Raw genomic sequence first — 15,693 nt, 5'->3', positions numbered from 1 at the left:
AAAAAGAACAAGTTTTGCTTACACAAAATACCAGGTGAAACTGTCCGTGTCCTATTGTAAATCCTTCCTGAGAACCTTAAAAGAATTTTCTGCTGTCAAAAATGTCCACCCAGCTCATGAAACAGAAGGTGCAGTTTTGAACGTAATGTTTCTCCATCTTCGAAGGCTTTCAAGTAACCCTTTCAGTGCTGCCTGCCTATAAACTCTAGTGCCTCTTTTACGCCTCAAACTGTTTCTTACATGTTGACGTACATTTTCTTGAAGCCAGCATATGAAACAGGTATGTTTCATTCAGGATAAGTATAAAAAATTGAAAGGCAAGAATTCTGTGATACCCAAAAGCTTACCTATATCTATACCAACCACACAACTGATCCAATAAAAGACTCACAAGAATTGGTTCCACAAAAAGCCTTGTCTTTCCCTTATTCCCTGGAACATCATGGCAACAACATCACCTTAACACTATAAAAACAACTGAATCCCTTCATGGACCCCTGATAGCTGAAATGATGAGACACTACCCAAAACTCAGGCATATGGCAAGGCTTAGTAGAAGTTGACTAAAAGCTCTAGTTTCCCTGGAGCCTGATGTGGCAAGGGCTAGTGTATTGACTGATCAGGGCATTTGTATTTCTGTATTACATAAGAGATGCAGATGAAAATTAAAGACAACTCTATAGTAGCCCTCCAGTTCTTGTTGCTTGACCCTAAGAAATTGCTGAGGGAGAATGTAGGCTAAGTGCTAGCTGGAAGAGGTCTTGGACCTGTAAACAAAGAAACTCTGCGTCTTTGATTCCCACTGGGTTCAGGGGAAAAAATTATCTTGTAAATGGAAAGTGTTGCAGCAAAGTCATCCCTGCCTCTGCCATAAGTTTTGCTCTCGAATCAGGGCCACAGGGTCCTGAAGATGGGGTAATCTTTTCACTTGAATTAAAAATGACCAACCAACACTGGAAGTTTCACCTCCCATCCCTTTGCAGGAAAGGCTGCTTTGTTCACAGCACCTTAGTGTTACTCACTGGGATCAGGAAAGGCAGGGTAGGTAGAATTTGAATTGCTTTACAATTATAGGCTTCACATTAATGCCTCCACTTCTGAACTCTGTTAATACATTATAGATGGGAGTCCACCCAACTTGAGGAGGTGGCTGGCTGATTTTGCAGGCAATCGTGGGGCCAACCACAATTTTTGAAAGCTTATCATGGCCAGGCGCCCCCACGACTCCTGTGGCCAAAGGGCCCAGTGGCCCTGCCCCCCACCGCTTGTTGGTAGAGAGGGCTGTCCATTGTATGGCCCTGCCCCTTGCTGCTGATTGGCTGACAGCATTGTCTGTCATGTGGCCCTGCCTCTCCCCACTGATTGACAGCCCTCTCAGCCAATCAGTAGCAAGGGGCAGGGGTGGCAGCCATCTTGCTTGCTCACCTTATCCCTCCTGCCTTACCCCAGCGGGCTGTGCAGCTGGGAGGACTGCTAGTTTCCACTGGGGAGTCAGTATTTTATTTTTAGTAAGTTTTTTTTTTTCCCCTGCAGATTTTGTGGAGATCACCCAATTTCCATAAAATCCGCACAATTGCGATTTGGGTAGATCCTTAATTATAGTTGTGTCTTATTACTTAAAAGTGCAGCCTTGCTAAGGGGCACTGCAAGGGAGCAATAAAAAATAATTTGCCTAGGGGCACCAGTCTTTTTGTAAAATCATAGCAAAATTTATTCAGTACATTTAGGGATCTTCTGGGGAGGGGACTGCAGGAGAATGCACGGAATACACAATGGCAGAATCTTACTGCAAAGTACAACACTAAAAAAGACAAAATTGTTAGCAGACATTACTGCTGTACTGCTGCCTGGGAGATGATTCTTCCACTCAATGCCCTTTGGAGAAGCAATTATATAGGCAAGGTACTGTGAGGATGTTTTAGTCCCAAATGCATTAATCAAGACAAGACAATTCATAGTGCAATATTTATAGAATCTTTTGGCCTTGGGAGTTTAGTGTTGCATCTACCCTATCCCTCCGGTCAAGAGTGGCACTTTTGTAGTGATATAGGGCCAAGTATCCCCATATATACAGGTTATGTACATGCACTCTGGAATTATTACCTGGACGGGGTCCATATGCTGCCTGCATACAAATGTCTGACCTGAGCTTCAGTCCACAAGGCCCAGGACCTAGACACCCCCTGCCATGAATGGCGCATGCCCCCGGTGGCTGCGGGGGGGCCATGGGTCGGCAACCACCCACAGGTGCCACGGCAGCTTTGGCAGTGGCCGGGGTGATCGGGGACTGCCCGCAGATGGTGCTGGTGGTGGGGTGGTGAGTGACGACTGCCCGCAGGTGCCACTGACAGGGTCAACAGTGCCTTTTTGCAGGGGGTGCACCACCATGCGTAAAGGGTGCATATGCATGACTTCCACCCAAGGGCTCACAAGCCCCAACTGACTTTCTGCATTTGACATGTGGGCTCTGATGGGCCTGTCTCTTGACCTAGCTGAAGGTTTCCCACACTATTTCAGCCTCTGAAAAGTCTTCAGCAAAGCAGACTGCCTCCTTGAGGTTCATAACCTGTTGTCTACAGACCCACTCCCTGGCTCCCACTGGCAATATTTGTTTAAATTGTACCAGCATCACCAATTCCACAATTTTCATGGACTAGCTGGATTCTAGTTTCAGCTGCTGGGCACATAAGTGTCTGAGGCACTGTACCCCTGCTCAGGGTCAAAGTTTGGGTGAAATAACTCTGCCCAGTACTGGCATCTCTATGCCTCCTCCATGAGTTCCATACAATCTAAAATGGCAGACTTGAGGGTGCCATAACTATGCACAGCCTCAGCTCCCAGGGGCTGATAGGCCTCCTGAGCTTCTCCAGTCAAGTAGGGTGCTAACGTAGTAGCCCACTGATCTCAGGACCAGCAATACTCTTGGCCACCTGCTCAAAAATCTCTAGAAATGCTTCAAGTCCCATTTTTGTTTGCGTTCCCTTTCTGCCAGGGCTAGGAGAGTTGCATCCACCTGGTCCAGAAGCTGAAGCATAAAGCGTTGCTGCTGCTTGTACCATTTTGCTGGAACTGCTGCTGAATCTTGGGCTGCTGTTGTTGCAATGCTTGCTGCTGCTGCAGCCCCTCCACTCATTTCAATATGGTTTTGGGCCCCCTTCTAATGACTGCCAGTTGTGGCTGCCTGCATTTCCCACCACATTTTAGTGGGTCAGAGAGCCTTCTCCCTCTTTGCACCCTGGCTTTGCCCCAAGGGGACTCTTCAGCCAGTCCTTTTCAACAATAATACAAAATCACAGGGGTTAAGACCCCTTTCTTCCTCCATATCTGGAAACAATCATGTATAAAGATACTTTTTTCTAATATAGCTTATTCCCACTAAGGAAAAGAAACAAACTACGGTAATACAAGGCATCTTTACCCCTTTCATCCCTTTTTTTATCAATTCAGCTAGTTTGGTAGAAAAATCCCAGGGAAATAATCAGATTGGTATGAAAAGTGTATGTTAGCCAGACCTAAACTTACCCACACTCCCTTAGGGGATCTTTACAATTGAGTAGGGCTAGTTATGACCAGTCCAACAGACTGCAAAAATATCATGAGTGAAATAATTGTAAGTTAGCTGCAAGCAAAGACTGGGCTGCTTGGATGTAATTGAATGTACTTTCAGTGTTCCCCATTGGTATCTTTTGGTCAACTATGTAACCACAAACTCTTTTGAAAGGTAGTATAATATGGAAATATGTGTTTATCCTACATTTTCATTCTTTTCATTCAGACGCATATAAAGCCTTAACCTAAATCAAATCAATACTGAGATCAGTGCAGTCCCCTAGAAAGAAAGGATTCAGAAGCATTTCTCTAGAAGCTTTTCTTTGACAGAGAAATGGAGTGAAATCCAGATTCTACTAAAGTCAATGGGAGTTTTGCCACTGACTTCAATGGGGCCTGGATTTTATCCACGCTCCTTTCTTTAAGGATTTAACTAAGGGTTTTGTAACAAAGCTGACAGTGAGGTGGAGATTGTAGCTACAAGGTATGTATCAATAAGTATGTTAAATACCCATCATGAATACAGAAATCTTTTGGTTCATTCTGGAGTCTCTGTGATGATTAAAACATTGTATCTAGCCTGGCTTTTGTGTCATAGCTTTAATTTTGTGTCATAGCTTTAAACCTTGATGGTGAAATTCAGTCTTGCTCAAAAAGCCAAACCTATTTATTTATTTTATACGATGTATATGCTTCCCTTCCCAATAAAGGCTCAGGCTGGGTTACAGTAAGGAAAGAAGGATCATTTGGAAGGCAGGTAGAATAAATAAAACAAGTAACAAAATAAAACAAAATGAAGCTGAGATCCCCTAGACAACATCTTGGCCTAGTTTTGGTTGTTGGGCAGGTTGGTTGCTGTGCTTATTTCTACCCAAACAGAAAGGTCTTGCAGTGCTACCGAAAGATGTCCAGGCTCAGGCTCTGGCAGACCTGAGGAGAGAGGGAGGGAGCTCCAGAGCTGAGGAGCAACTGTGGACATGGCACTTGGAGGGTACTTGCAGGTGGTTGCTCTTGGCTGATCCTAGAGATCACCCTGGGGCACAGGGGAGAAGGCAGTCCCTTAGGTATGTTGGTCCCAGGCTGTTTAAAGGCTTTATGGATCAAAATCAGCCTCTTGTATTGTGCCTGGAAACCTAGGAGGTCAGTGCCAATGCTGGAGGACTGGAGTTATGTACTCCTGGCAACCCCATGCCATCAGAAGGCAGACAGCTGTGTTGTGCACCAGTTGCAACCTCCGGATGGTTTTCAAGGGCAGCTGCACCTAGAGTGCACCACAGTTGTCCAGTCTTGAGGTTAAGAAGGCATGGATGATGGTGGCCAGATGTCAGGGACTCTAACCAGCAGCTGATCACCCTCATCCCTCCAAGCATGTCCTCTGCATCAGTGTAAGATAGCAATTAAAAACGATCCACGTAAACAGGACAAAACTGGGTTTCCTCAACCTCAAACTCTGCAGCAAAAGTGGTAGCTCTCTGAGCCATATCAGATACAGACAATTTTGTCTGCAAAGTAGGAATAAAACTCACCACAGCAGACTGAAGTAGACTCAGTTTCCAGTCACAGATGAGCTGGATTAAGCAGACTATTCACCACCTGGAATAGTCCAGCAAGACAACGCTTTGGAGATGCAATGGTGTTGGAGAAGAAAGACTTTTTTGCCACTGTTATGCCACCGTCCTTTAAGAAAGATACATGCCACAATTTGTCAGCTTCTCCATGGATCAAGAGCCACCTGAATTCCAGCCACCTACCCTTCTGCTTAAGCTGTCTCAGCACCTGTTTTTCGAAATAAATAGTCCAGATTTTCAAAATAATGTGGGATCTTTGAAAATGTGGCCATAGGTGTCACAGTGAGAGCAGCTGGATGCTGAGCGCTTTAGGACACATGAAAGTACAGCCCGTATATCCCACTTTTGCCCTATCTCAAGGACCAGGGTGACTGTAACAGTGGGAAATGTACCCAAAAAGCTTAACTGAGAAGCAAGCCAAAAGCTGTGAATTCCCTGGGGATTATTGTTGATGATCTGACAATAGGCACAATGACAGAACACTCTCGCTCAGGTTTCCCATGCCAGTTTTCATAACATGATCTTCCGGTGCCAGTTCTGATGCTAAAGATGCGTCAATGGGCTGTCACTGAGGTCACCCTTCTCCTTTGTTGTTCTCCTTTCTGGCCTCCTTTGAATTTAGAAATGGTTTTAGAGCTAACAGGATCTTCAATTATGTAAATAGGGGCATTCTATTAACATGCATATCAGATATGCTTGTTTATTTTATTGAAGAAAGAGCTAGTAATAGCATTTTTATGACGGCAAAGTTGAAACAGAGGAAGCCAATCCAACTAATTCATCTTAGCACTGTTTATAAAGAAACATAGGCAGCTTCTCTGTGCTATTGTTCTAAGGAGTCACAATTTGCACAGTGCATTTAAATAATGTACATATATTAAAGGAGACTTTGAAAATGGAGTTTTAATACAAAACAAGCAGTGAATAAGGTCCTACCTTAATTTTTTGATGAATATCTTTCAATATTGATTAGAGCAGGGGTGGGCAAAATGGTGGATCCAACAGGCAGTCAGACTCCATTTCCTCGCAGCCCCTTCCCATGTCACTTCAGCAGGTCTCTAGGGAGACCTCAGGAGTGGCAGGACCATGAAAGCATGGGGCCAGCATCTCCAGGGAGACTGACCTGAGCGGCGCACTGGCAGGGCATGCGGCTGGGTGGGGAGCTGCTCCAGGGCCGGGAGCCAGGATCTTGTGGTGGTGACAGCATGGGCCAGAGCTGGAGCAGAGCTGCAGCCCACTGCCTCAGTTTCTCAGGGAGGTACACTTGTTTTCTATGATCCTGATTGGACAAGGGATGTTAGATTTTAAAATAATAATTCTGATACATCTTTTTTGCCTTGCCTATCTAGTTCTGATCTGGCTAATAGCAGTCTCTACCCAGTGAAGAAGAGGATAGAACATTTTAGAGGTGCTAGTAGTGACAGAAAAACATGGTAGCAAGAGGCAGAAGATCTAAGGCTCATTAAAGATTCTGGGGACAGATATGTGAAAAAATTAGGTTATAATTAAGCAAAAGCTATTAGCAGATGTTCATGATTATTTGTAATTAGTTAAATAGCTCCGCAATTCTTAAAAGATGATATTGTGTTAAAGGTAAATTAATGAAATAGTAAATGACTATTTCTCTTCAGCATGTTCACCTACTCTTTAGCCATTTTGCTGTTTTATGTAAGCCAGTGAATTGTACCCGAGATAAAAATACTTGTCGGCAGATGGCTTGATCAGTGCACAAGCAGAAACTGTGCTCACTGTATGTCCTCCTGTTGGAGGCTTCCTCCCACTAAGCAGTCCCCCCAGAGACATGCAGGACATAGCTGCTGTTAGATTTCCCCAGGGACAGTGTGTTCAATGCCATTTGGGTGGTGTCTGGCCCAGCAAAGGAAGAAGGCACGGACCTCCATCCAACACCCTCCCTCTCCAAGCCACATCACTATCTTTTGCCCATTCTCAACCTCCTTCTGCCTCCATTCTCCTGTAATCTTCAATCAGCCTCCTCTCACTGTCATGTCTTTATGCCTTCCTTCTCCTCATTGCTTCTGTATACCACGCAAAGGGGTTCTCCTGCTCTGTACAAGTCCTGTGTCCCAGCCTCCTGACTTGTACAATGGAAATATTTTCCCCTTTGGCATGGCTGCAATCTCACTGGGAAGCAGTGGGAAGTAACAGCCACCTTTATTAAAGATGGCATGTCCTTCACTGGCATAATGGGCAATGGGATTTTAACTCAGGTACACCCAAGGGTGTGCCGTATTCTCAATTGAATGGGATGGGTAGGCAGGAGGGGGTGCTGTGAGAGGGATGCCAGAATTTCGAGCAGATCCCTCTTTCCTCTATAGAGTTAGCCCAAGCCCAAAGTTCTTAACTATATACAATTTATTGAGTTATAATATTCATAATCATAAAACTAAATATCATATACATACATTTACACAGTGAACATTAACCAATAACCAAGGTCAAACTCTAAATAACACCTATTCCTTAATATAGTCCCTGACCCATGGCAAGAGATAGTCCTCCTTCCAATGTGGTCCCTTGGGGGGTGTCCAGGAAGCACCAGGGGGCCCTCCCCTTAGGACCATGACTAGGCAGGGGGCCTGCTCACCCAGCCCCTTTTCTGGGTTTGCCCGCCTCAAATGTCTTTCCCCTGTGGGACCCAAGGGCCCAATGACTCACGCTCCCTCAGGTGGTGGTGGTCAGGGCACAGCTCGATGGGGTCTCCTCTGCTGGAGTCTCTCCAGGCCTCTTCTGTGCCACTGGGCTCCTCCCCGCCCTGTGCCTCCGGGCACCGAGGGCTCAACTCCTCTCAGCTACTGCACCACTGCTGCTGGCTCCTGGGTGCTGGACCTCATGCTGCAGTACTACTATTTCCCCATGCCCTGACTCAGCACTGAGGGCTCTCTTAGCACAGGCTGGGCCCTTTAGGCTCTGGCCAGGTGTCCTTATGCCGGGTGGCTAACCCAGTCTTGGCTGCTCCCTGGCTCCACTCCCTCGTGCACTGCTTGCACACCTCCCTGCCCAGCTGCCTGCTGGGGTTACTCACAGTGATGCCTGAGTTTTCCTGCCACGGCTTCCAAGGCTTGGGTCCATACGCCGCCCTGCGCACCATGTGGCCTGTTGGCCCTCTGGAGTTGCAGGCTCAAGCTGCCACTTGCAGCTCCCAAAGCCTGGGCTCCATGCACCGAATCATGCACCATGATGGGCCTGAGTGGTCTCACACTGCTCCCAGGGCCAGGTCTCCACGCACTGTCCCTGTGCACCATCAACAGCCCGAGTGGTCTCACACCACTCCCAAGGCTGCTCCTCCAGTGGTAGCTTCAGGAGCCTTGGGCCTATTGCCCACTGGGGGAGAGCTCCCCAGCTTTTCTTGGCTCCACTCTTCTTAATTCCCGTGCCGCATCTGCCCTTCATGCTGGGCACGCAACTCCTTTTATACTCTCCAGGGCTCAGCCCCTGAAGTCTTCTGGACCTGACAGTTTACAGTCTTCAGTCAGGTCCAGGAGAGCTCTTCTCGCCCTCCCCTCAGGAAAGGGGCATGACTTTATTTCTCTTGCTGTCTCTTGATGCGTGGATGGGCTTCACCAATCAAAACAGCAGGATCTCAAGCCTGGGACTCAACCCAAGCTCTGAAAGGTGAGCCTGCTACAGGATCCTTTTGTAGGAAGGAAAATGATGCACTGGAAATCTTTGGGTAGGTCTTCATGAAATAAGTAAAACAAAAAAAAAGTTGTGATAAACATACAACAGTGAATGTTTTATGACTTGGCAGGGCAAAGAAGTGCTCTAGCAGACCAGGAGAAACATCCACAGAACCAGTTAGCATTTCTGAGTGCTGATATTGGTACTAAGTATCAGAAACATTTTCAGGCCAGGATCACCTGTGCCTGAAAACCTGTTTCTTATGCACTGAGAAACCACAGCTTCTAGCCCTAGAAATCACCTGAAAGTGGGAAGTATTCACTTATCCTAGGACAAGGAAGGAGGAATAAACTGCCTCTTCAGATTTGGTAAGACACAAGCTTGATGTGACCTTGCCAGCATTGGACCTGTCATTCAACCAGTCTGTCCTTGCAGACCCCACTGAGAATAACAAACTGAGATGATAGTGGGATTCCTGTGTTTATACGGGACCTATTTAACTGAAAGAAAGTTTTGCTGCCATATCTTCCTGTTTTCAGTAGTTATTCAGCCTTTTGCTTCCTTGTCAAGACGTGGTGGCGAGCCAAAGAAATCTGGCTTTCCATCCACCATTTAACTCTGACTATTCTCAAAACTTGTTTTGCATTTACAGGTGCATTTTCATAGGGAAAAATTAATTTTTAGGCTATGTGGCTGGGACAGCGTGGGGATTAAAACAAAATTACCATTAGAAATGCTAATGACCCTGATTTCCTAAGGATGAAACCCTGGCCCCACTGGAGTCAGAACAGAACTCCCAGGAGGCCAAAATTTTACCCATTCTGTTAAAAAAATGGAAGGAACTATCTCACAACGTTCTCCTTCAGGATCTGCATGAAGTTAAATCGACATAGGAACATGTTTATAGCATCATTACCAAAACATCCAATACCTAGAAAAGTATTTTTCTTCATTTGGTAGATGCAGAAGAGGTTAAGTGGTTCTCCCTCCTTTTTGGTTCATAAAGTGAGTATGTCCCCTCCTTTTTCATTTTAAATAGGGAGAATAGGAATCAAAAGTAAAATACCTGATGTGCTGGAAAGCAAGCTGCCTGCTTTCTACTTTCTGCCTGCTTACTTTCCCCACCCCTGCTCCATCCCCTCCATCCCTGCCTTCATAGTGGTGTGCCACCGCCTCCTGTCTGTAATGCTCTTGGGGCATTCTGGTTGGTTCAGTAATCAATCTGAGTGCTCCAAGAGCATTACAGACAGACACGCAGACGAACTAAGCCCTATCTTATATTAGAATTTGTGCTCAGTCTTTCTGGGCTCTTAGACCCAAAAACGATCTCCCCTCCTACCCTGGGCTGAAGATGTCATCTATGTACTTGTACATCACAACCCTATTGTTTGGTACAGTAGTTAAAAATAGTAAAAGCATGTTGCAGCCCCAGGCATGGAAAAACCACTGGCCTGAGCAAGACAGCACATCACCCTCCATCCCCTTTCTGTCCCCCCTTTCCTCCTCCTCCTCCTTTTTCACATTGCCTTTGTTTCACCTATGCGGGACATGCTGCAGCTCCCCCCTCGCCCTATTCCACCATGGTAGATTAACTATACTGTAAAGTAAGCAGTTCTAGCAGGGCAGCAGCCCCTACAAGCCACCTTTTCTTGTCTCGATTCATATAATAAAGCCTTGTGAACTGAATGTGTTTATCTGATTGTCTGATACAGGAAAATAGAAAGGACCCATTGAAATTAGATCAAGTTATGTTTTCATCAGTGCTCTCTACATGTGGGTACAACAACCATGGCATGCAATGTGTTATTTGTCGTATTGTTCCTCCCAAGAATGGGGGGACTGGAGCAGTCACCATCGCTGCCCATTATTGTCTTCCATTCTTCCACAGCCATGAGTTACAAGAGATTTTAGCATCATGGACATTTCCAGACCACCCTACGCACGAGGGCAGGGGGAGGGGAAAGAGAAGAATCCTGAACTTCTAAGAAGACTCTGACCGAAGCCAAAAGTATACTCAGGATAATATGCTCGCTCAGGATGGATCTGGAACTGGAAGCAGGGAAATTTGCATGGGGGTTGTATTGTTTTGTCTGGACATAGATATCTCTTCAGCTATCTAAAGTAAAGAGTGGTTGGGTTTAGGACACTTTGTAAAGCCAGTATCTGCTCCCACCACCTCACTCAAGAGGTGAAATGGAAGCCAGAGGGCTAAATTGTATTTCCAGTTACACCACATAACCCCAGTTTTTGGTACCTACACACAGTTGACAATTTAGGTGTGAGCATGCAAGCATATATATGCCCATTCAGAGGCAAACGAGGTTCTTTGGGTAAATATGATGTATTTTATTAGACCAACTAAATACTTGGAAAAATTGTCCTTTGGAAGCTTTCAGGCACAAACACCCTTCTTCAGGCAGGGAGAGTCTGCTGTTGTCTTGTGTTCTCCTGGGTGGAATAGAAGCCAATATGCAAAAATGCAGGTCTGTGAAAATACAAATGTGTGGCAGTGAAGATTGGAGGCCATGGGAGACAATAGATGTGAGACAGGTGTGGGGGGGAAAGAAGGAATGGTGACCTGTAGGCCTGTGTGAGTTAGCAGTGATCTGATCCAGCTTCGGATCTGGCCACTTCGCATGGCCACGATCCGATCCACAGCTCCGGACCAGGTTTCTGCCTCGATTTGGCAGAAGCAGCTCCAAAGCCTCGGAGCCGCCGCGGAGATCCAGCCATAGAGTATAATGGGGAATCAATGAAATATCTATAACTTTGTTGTTTTCTGTCCAATTTGGATGACACATGCAGGAATGGTAGACTCTGCTGAGAGCATGAAACCTGCCAAGTTTCAAGAATATCGGTGCAGGGGTTTTGGGGAAACTGTACCCTAAATTCTTGAAAGCCAAACTCATGTCACGGCTGTGTGTTACAACTCAGGGGGGTCAAAACTGCAGGACTGGTAGCTCTTTCTCAGGCCACAAAGCCTGCCAAGTTTCAAGGAGATAGGTGCAGGGGTTTGGGGGTAACTGCACCTCAAGCTGTGGACAAGCAAAACTCGTGCCATGGGTGACACTGCATGTGCTAAGGCAGAGCAGGGTGACAGCTGCAGGGATGGTGGCCCCTGCTGTGACGCCTGCCAGGTGTCGAGGAGGTCGGTGCAGGGGGGTTCTGGGGCCCTACATCCCGAGCTGCTGACAGGTAAAACTTGTGCCAAGACTGTCTCTGTCTTGGGGCAGTTGATTGTCTGTATTGATTCTTTCCTCTCCTTAGCCTGGTTTTGTAGGTGCTATTGATGCTCGTTAAGTCGTTATGTAGTAGCTAGGTCCTGTGTATTGAGCTGGTCCCTGAGTCCCTGGCTCCTGAGTGAATCATGATTGATTGGTAACTGGGAACACAGCAGCTTAGCAGCGAGGCCTGCAGTAGTGTCTCCTCTCCCCACCCCAAGACAGACACAGTCAGTCCCACAGCACCCATGGCAAGAGTTTTGCTTGTCTGCAGCTTGTGGGGCAGTTCCCCCCAAACCTCTGCACCGATCTCCTTGAAACTTGGCAGACTTTGTGGCCTCAGCAAGAGCTATCAGCCCGGAAGTTTTGACTCCCCTGTGTTGTAACACGTATATGTGACAGCAGTTTTGTTCGCAATAATTTGGGGTACAGTTGCCCCAAATCCCCTGCACCAATCTTCTTGAAACTTGGCATGCATTGTAGCCTCAGTAAGAGCTACCACCCTGGCAGTTTTCACCCCACTATGTTGTAATACCTAGATGTGACATGAGTTTTGCTTTCAAGAATTTGGGGTGCTGTTCCCCCCAAACCCCTGCACCGATTGTCTTGAAACTTGACAAGCTTTATGCTCTCTGAAGAGTCTACCACTTCTGAAAAATTCATCTAAATCAGACAAAAAACAACAAAGTTATAGATATTTTAATTTTCCCCATTATACCCTGTGGCCGAATCTCCGAGGCAGCTCTGAAGCTCTTTGGAAACTCCGAACCGCTTCGGGAAGCCGAACGAGGAAGAGCGTCAACCTGGATGTGCTGCTTCGGACCCTGAAGCGTTGGAAGCTTCTCTGGATCCAAAGCTCTGTCCGAAGCCTCGCACAGCCCTAGTGACCTGGTGATAGAATGTAGCTGGTAAAATGTAGAGAGGTTATCTGGGGTTATTGGATGTCAGGCAGGTTATAATATGCCATAAATCCAATGTCTATATTTAGTCTATGATCTTTTTTGTATCCAGTAGATTTATGAAGTGAAGTTCGTAGGCTCATCTACAAAAGGTGTTTTGTAAATTCCGTTTGAGGATTAGAACTGAGAGATCGGAGACACAGTGGTGCACACATCATAGAGATGTTTCCTGCCCAGGTGGCTACGCCACAAAATAGGATCACCCATGTGTATGTATGGCCAAATAAAGCCCTAATGTTTAGTTGGGGTAAAACCCCATGTCTATTTGGCAAGTGGGGGAGGCAGGGGAACATAAATAGGTACCTACCTGACTTGCAGAGAAAGAAAGCAATTTTTGAGGCTTGGTTGTGACCCAAACAGCTGATTTCATGGTCATTTTGCACAGATTGGCAGAAGGGCCCAGAGGGTGGAGAGATGAAGGGGTGGCCACCATCTTGACTGGTGGCTGCTCTTCATGTGGCCCCATCCCTTGGTGCTGATTTCCAGAGAAGTATGAGGGGGAAGCCACTATTTTGGCAGCTGTCCTTCATGCTACCCTGCCAGCTGGTGCCTACCCCTTCCATTGCTGGCTCCCACTGGAGAGACAGCATTTTATTTTTATTAAAGTTTTTTTTTTTTGGTTGATTTCCTGGGTAATCACAGCCAATGCCATTTTTTGCAGTTTCCACAAAAATCATGAAACTGGGATTTAAGTATGTCCCTAACCATAGGATCATAGAAAAGCAGAGCTAAAAGGGACGTCCTAAAGTCATCTAGTTTAGCCCCCTGCTGAAGGTAGGATCACCCCTGCCAAGTGCCTGTCTAACATGGTTTTGAAAGTTTCCAAGGATGGAGATTCCACAACTTCTCTAGGTAGCCTGTTCCAATGCCTGATCACCCTCATAAGGATACCACAGCCAAGCAGTCTACTAATTAGGGCACTTATCCAGAATATGGGAGACCTGGGTTGTAGGCCTTCCTCATGCAGTAGGGGTTTGAACCTGCATTTCCTGCTGTCCAGCAGTGTTCCAGATGTCAGGGCACAGACTACAGCTGTCAGGGCACAACACTTTGGTGTTGGCCCACTGGATGGTGAAGAGGAAGAGACATGGGGCCAAGAGGAAAAGGATTAGCTGGAGGGTAGGGGTCTCTGTGAGATGGATACCGTCCTTGAAACAAGGTGGCCCTGGGTTCTAGTCCAAGGCTCTGGCTCCTAGTGAAGCAGGAGCTAATCTGGTACTTTTTATCCATTGCCAGTTTTTAAGAAGGCATAGATTCAAACCTTCTCCAAATAAGGGAGGGCCTACAACTCAAGTTTTACTGAGCAAGTGCCTTAACCACAAGGCCTTTGGGGTAACCACAGGAGGGGTTTTCTCCCCCATTTTATTTCCAGTATGAACATGTATAGGGTGATTCAGTTCATCACAGAGTGAAGCAGAATCCCAAACTGTGTGTGTGTGCTGAAAAAAGTAGTTTGGTGACTGCGTAGGAGCCATTTTGGTGTGTAGAGTGGAATAGGATTTAGCCCCAAGTGTCAACAAGAGGGAACTTTGGGAAAGAGTGTACTGAGATACTGAGGAGTCCTCAGCAGCTGGGACTAATCACAGGGCTTAAGCTGTCAAAAGGGGACACCAGCACACCCAATGTTAGATGCATGATCCAGACTCTGTTCATTACCAGCAAGCTCACAAGCACATGAGTCCAGCATGATGACCCAAAAATAGCAGCCTGGTCTGTGTCCAACATGGGCAGCTTTACACACATTTTGCATACAGCTTGTCTCTTGGGCCACAAATCAGTCCCTTTAGATGTTCTTAATTAAAAAATCTATCACATTTCTGCATATGCAAATGTGGTGGTCAGTTGCCAGATTTCTGTGGTTAGGAGCTATGTTTGCAGAGCAGGAGGCTGTCTGGATAGTGCCTAATGATTCATTGTCTGAGGAGGGGAGTTGGATTTTCTGCAGGTTTAACATTGGTGCATAGTTTGTTCAATGTTGACTTAGACTAGCACAGCCCCACACAGACGGGCCTGCTTAATCCCTACAGAATGTGGCTTAAATCCTGATGAATGATCATGCTAAAGATTTAAGAAATAACTAAACATAAAAGCGAAGTATCTGAATGATGCCTGGATAATTTGCACGCACACCTACTAAAAAACCCACCTTTTTTCCCCCAAAGAAATGGTATGTGAATGTATTCATCTGTAGGAACAAAACCAGGAATTTCCTCTTTCAAGAGATGTATGCGCTAATTTTGATTTAATTTGTAAGAATCATCACTTAAACATCTGGTACAGAGGAGTTTGATATCATTTTATTATTATGCTTATTTAAAAAAAAAACAACAAAGTAAAATAGCATATAGCAATACATTTCAATCAATGTCTGCTGTCCCCTGGTAAGTGTTTTGTGAAAAAAATTATGTAAATTAGCTCTGGTAGATGGCTTTAATTATTTTAAATAGATTATTAATGCATGACTTTTCTGAAAGTGCTACCAAAATGCATCTAGCAAAAAAGAAATCATTCTTATGAAAGATGGCTGGCACTTCAGGTTGTCTAAGGATAATGCAGTTAGGGTCAACAAGCTGTTGTGTGGCCTTGTTCTCTAAGCTATCAGTTTCCTGCTACTCACATGAAAGTGAGAGGTATTTTCTGCCTGTTAAAAATATAAGACTTTAAGTATCCCCAAAATTCCTCTTGGAAGAGCTGCACAGAGCCTTTTTATGATTTAAAAACATGCCAAATCAATTTCCCAGCATCCACATAGTTTGT

The 15,693-nt window shown here is 45.7% G+C and overlaps 1 long non-coding RNA gene across 1 annotated transcript in view; it reads left to right on the top strand.

Moving 5' to 3' along the window:
* Nucleotides 1-15,693, top strand: part of LOC132249165 (uncharacterized) — a 353,785-nt gene that overhangs the window by 329,727 nt on the left and 8,365 nt on the right. The gene's annotated exons all lie outside the window — the stretch shown is intronic.

This window comes from Alligator mississippiensis, chromosome 3 (assembly GCF_030867095.1).
Source record: "Alligator mississippiensis isolate rAllMis1 chromosome 3, rAllMis1, whole genome shotgun sequence".
In the NCBI taxonomy this organism is placed as follows: domain Eukaryota; kingdom Metazoa; phylum Chordata; order Crocodylia; family Alligatoridae; genus Alligator; species Alligator mississippiensis.
The sequence above is the reverse complement of the archived record's forward strand: the minus strand, read 5'-3'. Positions and strand labels throughout refer to the sequence as shown.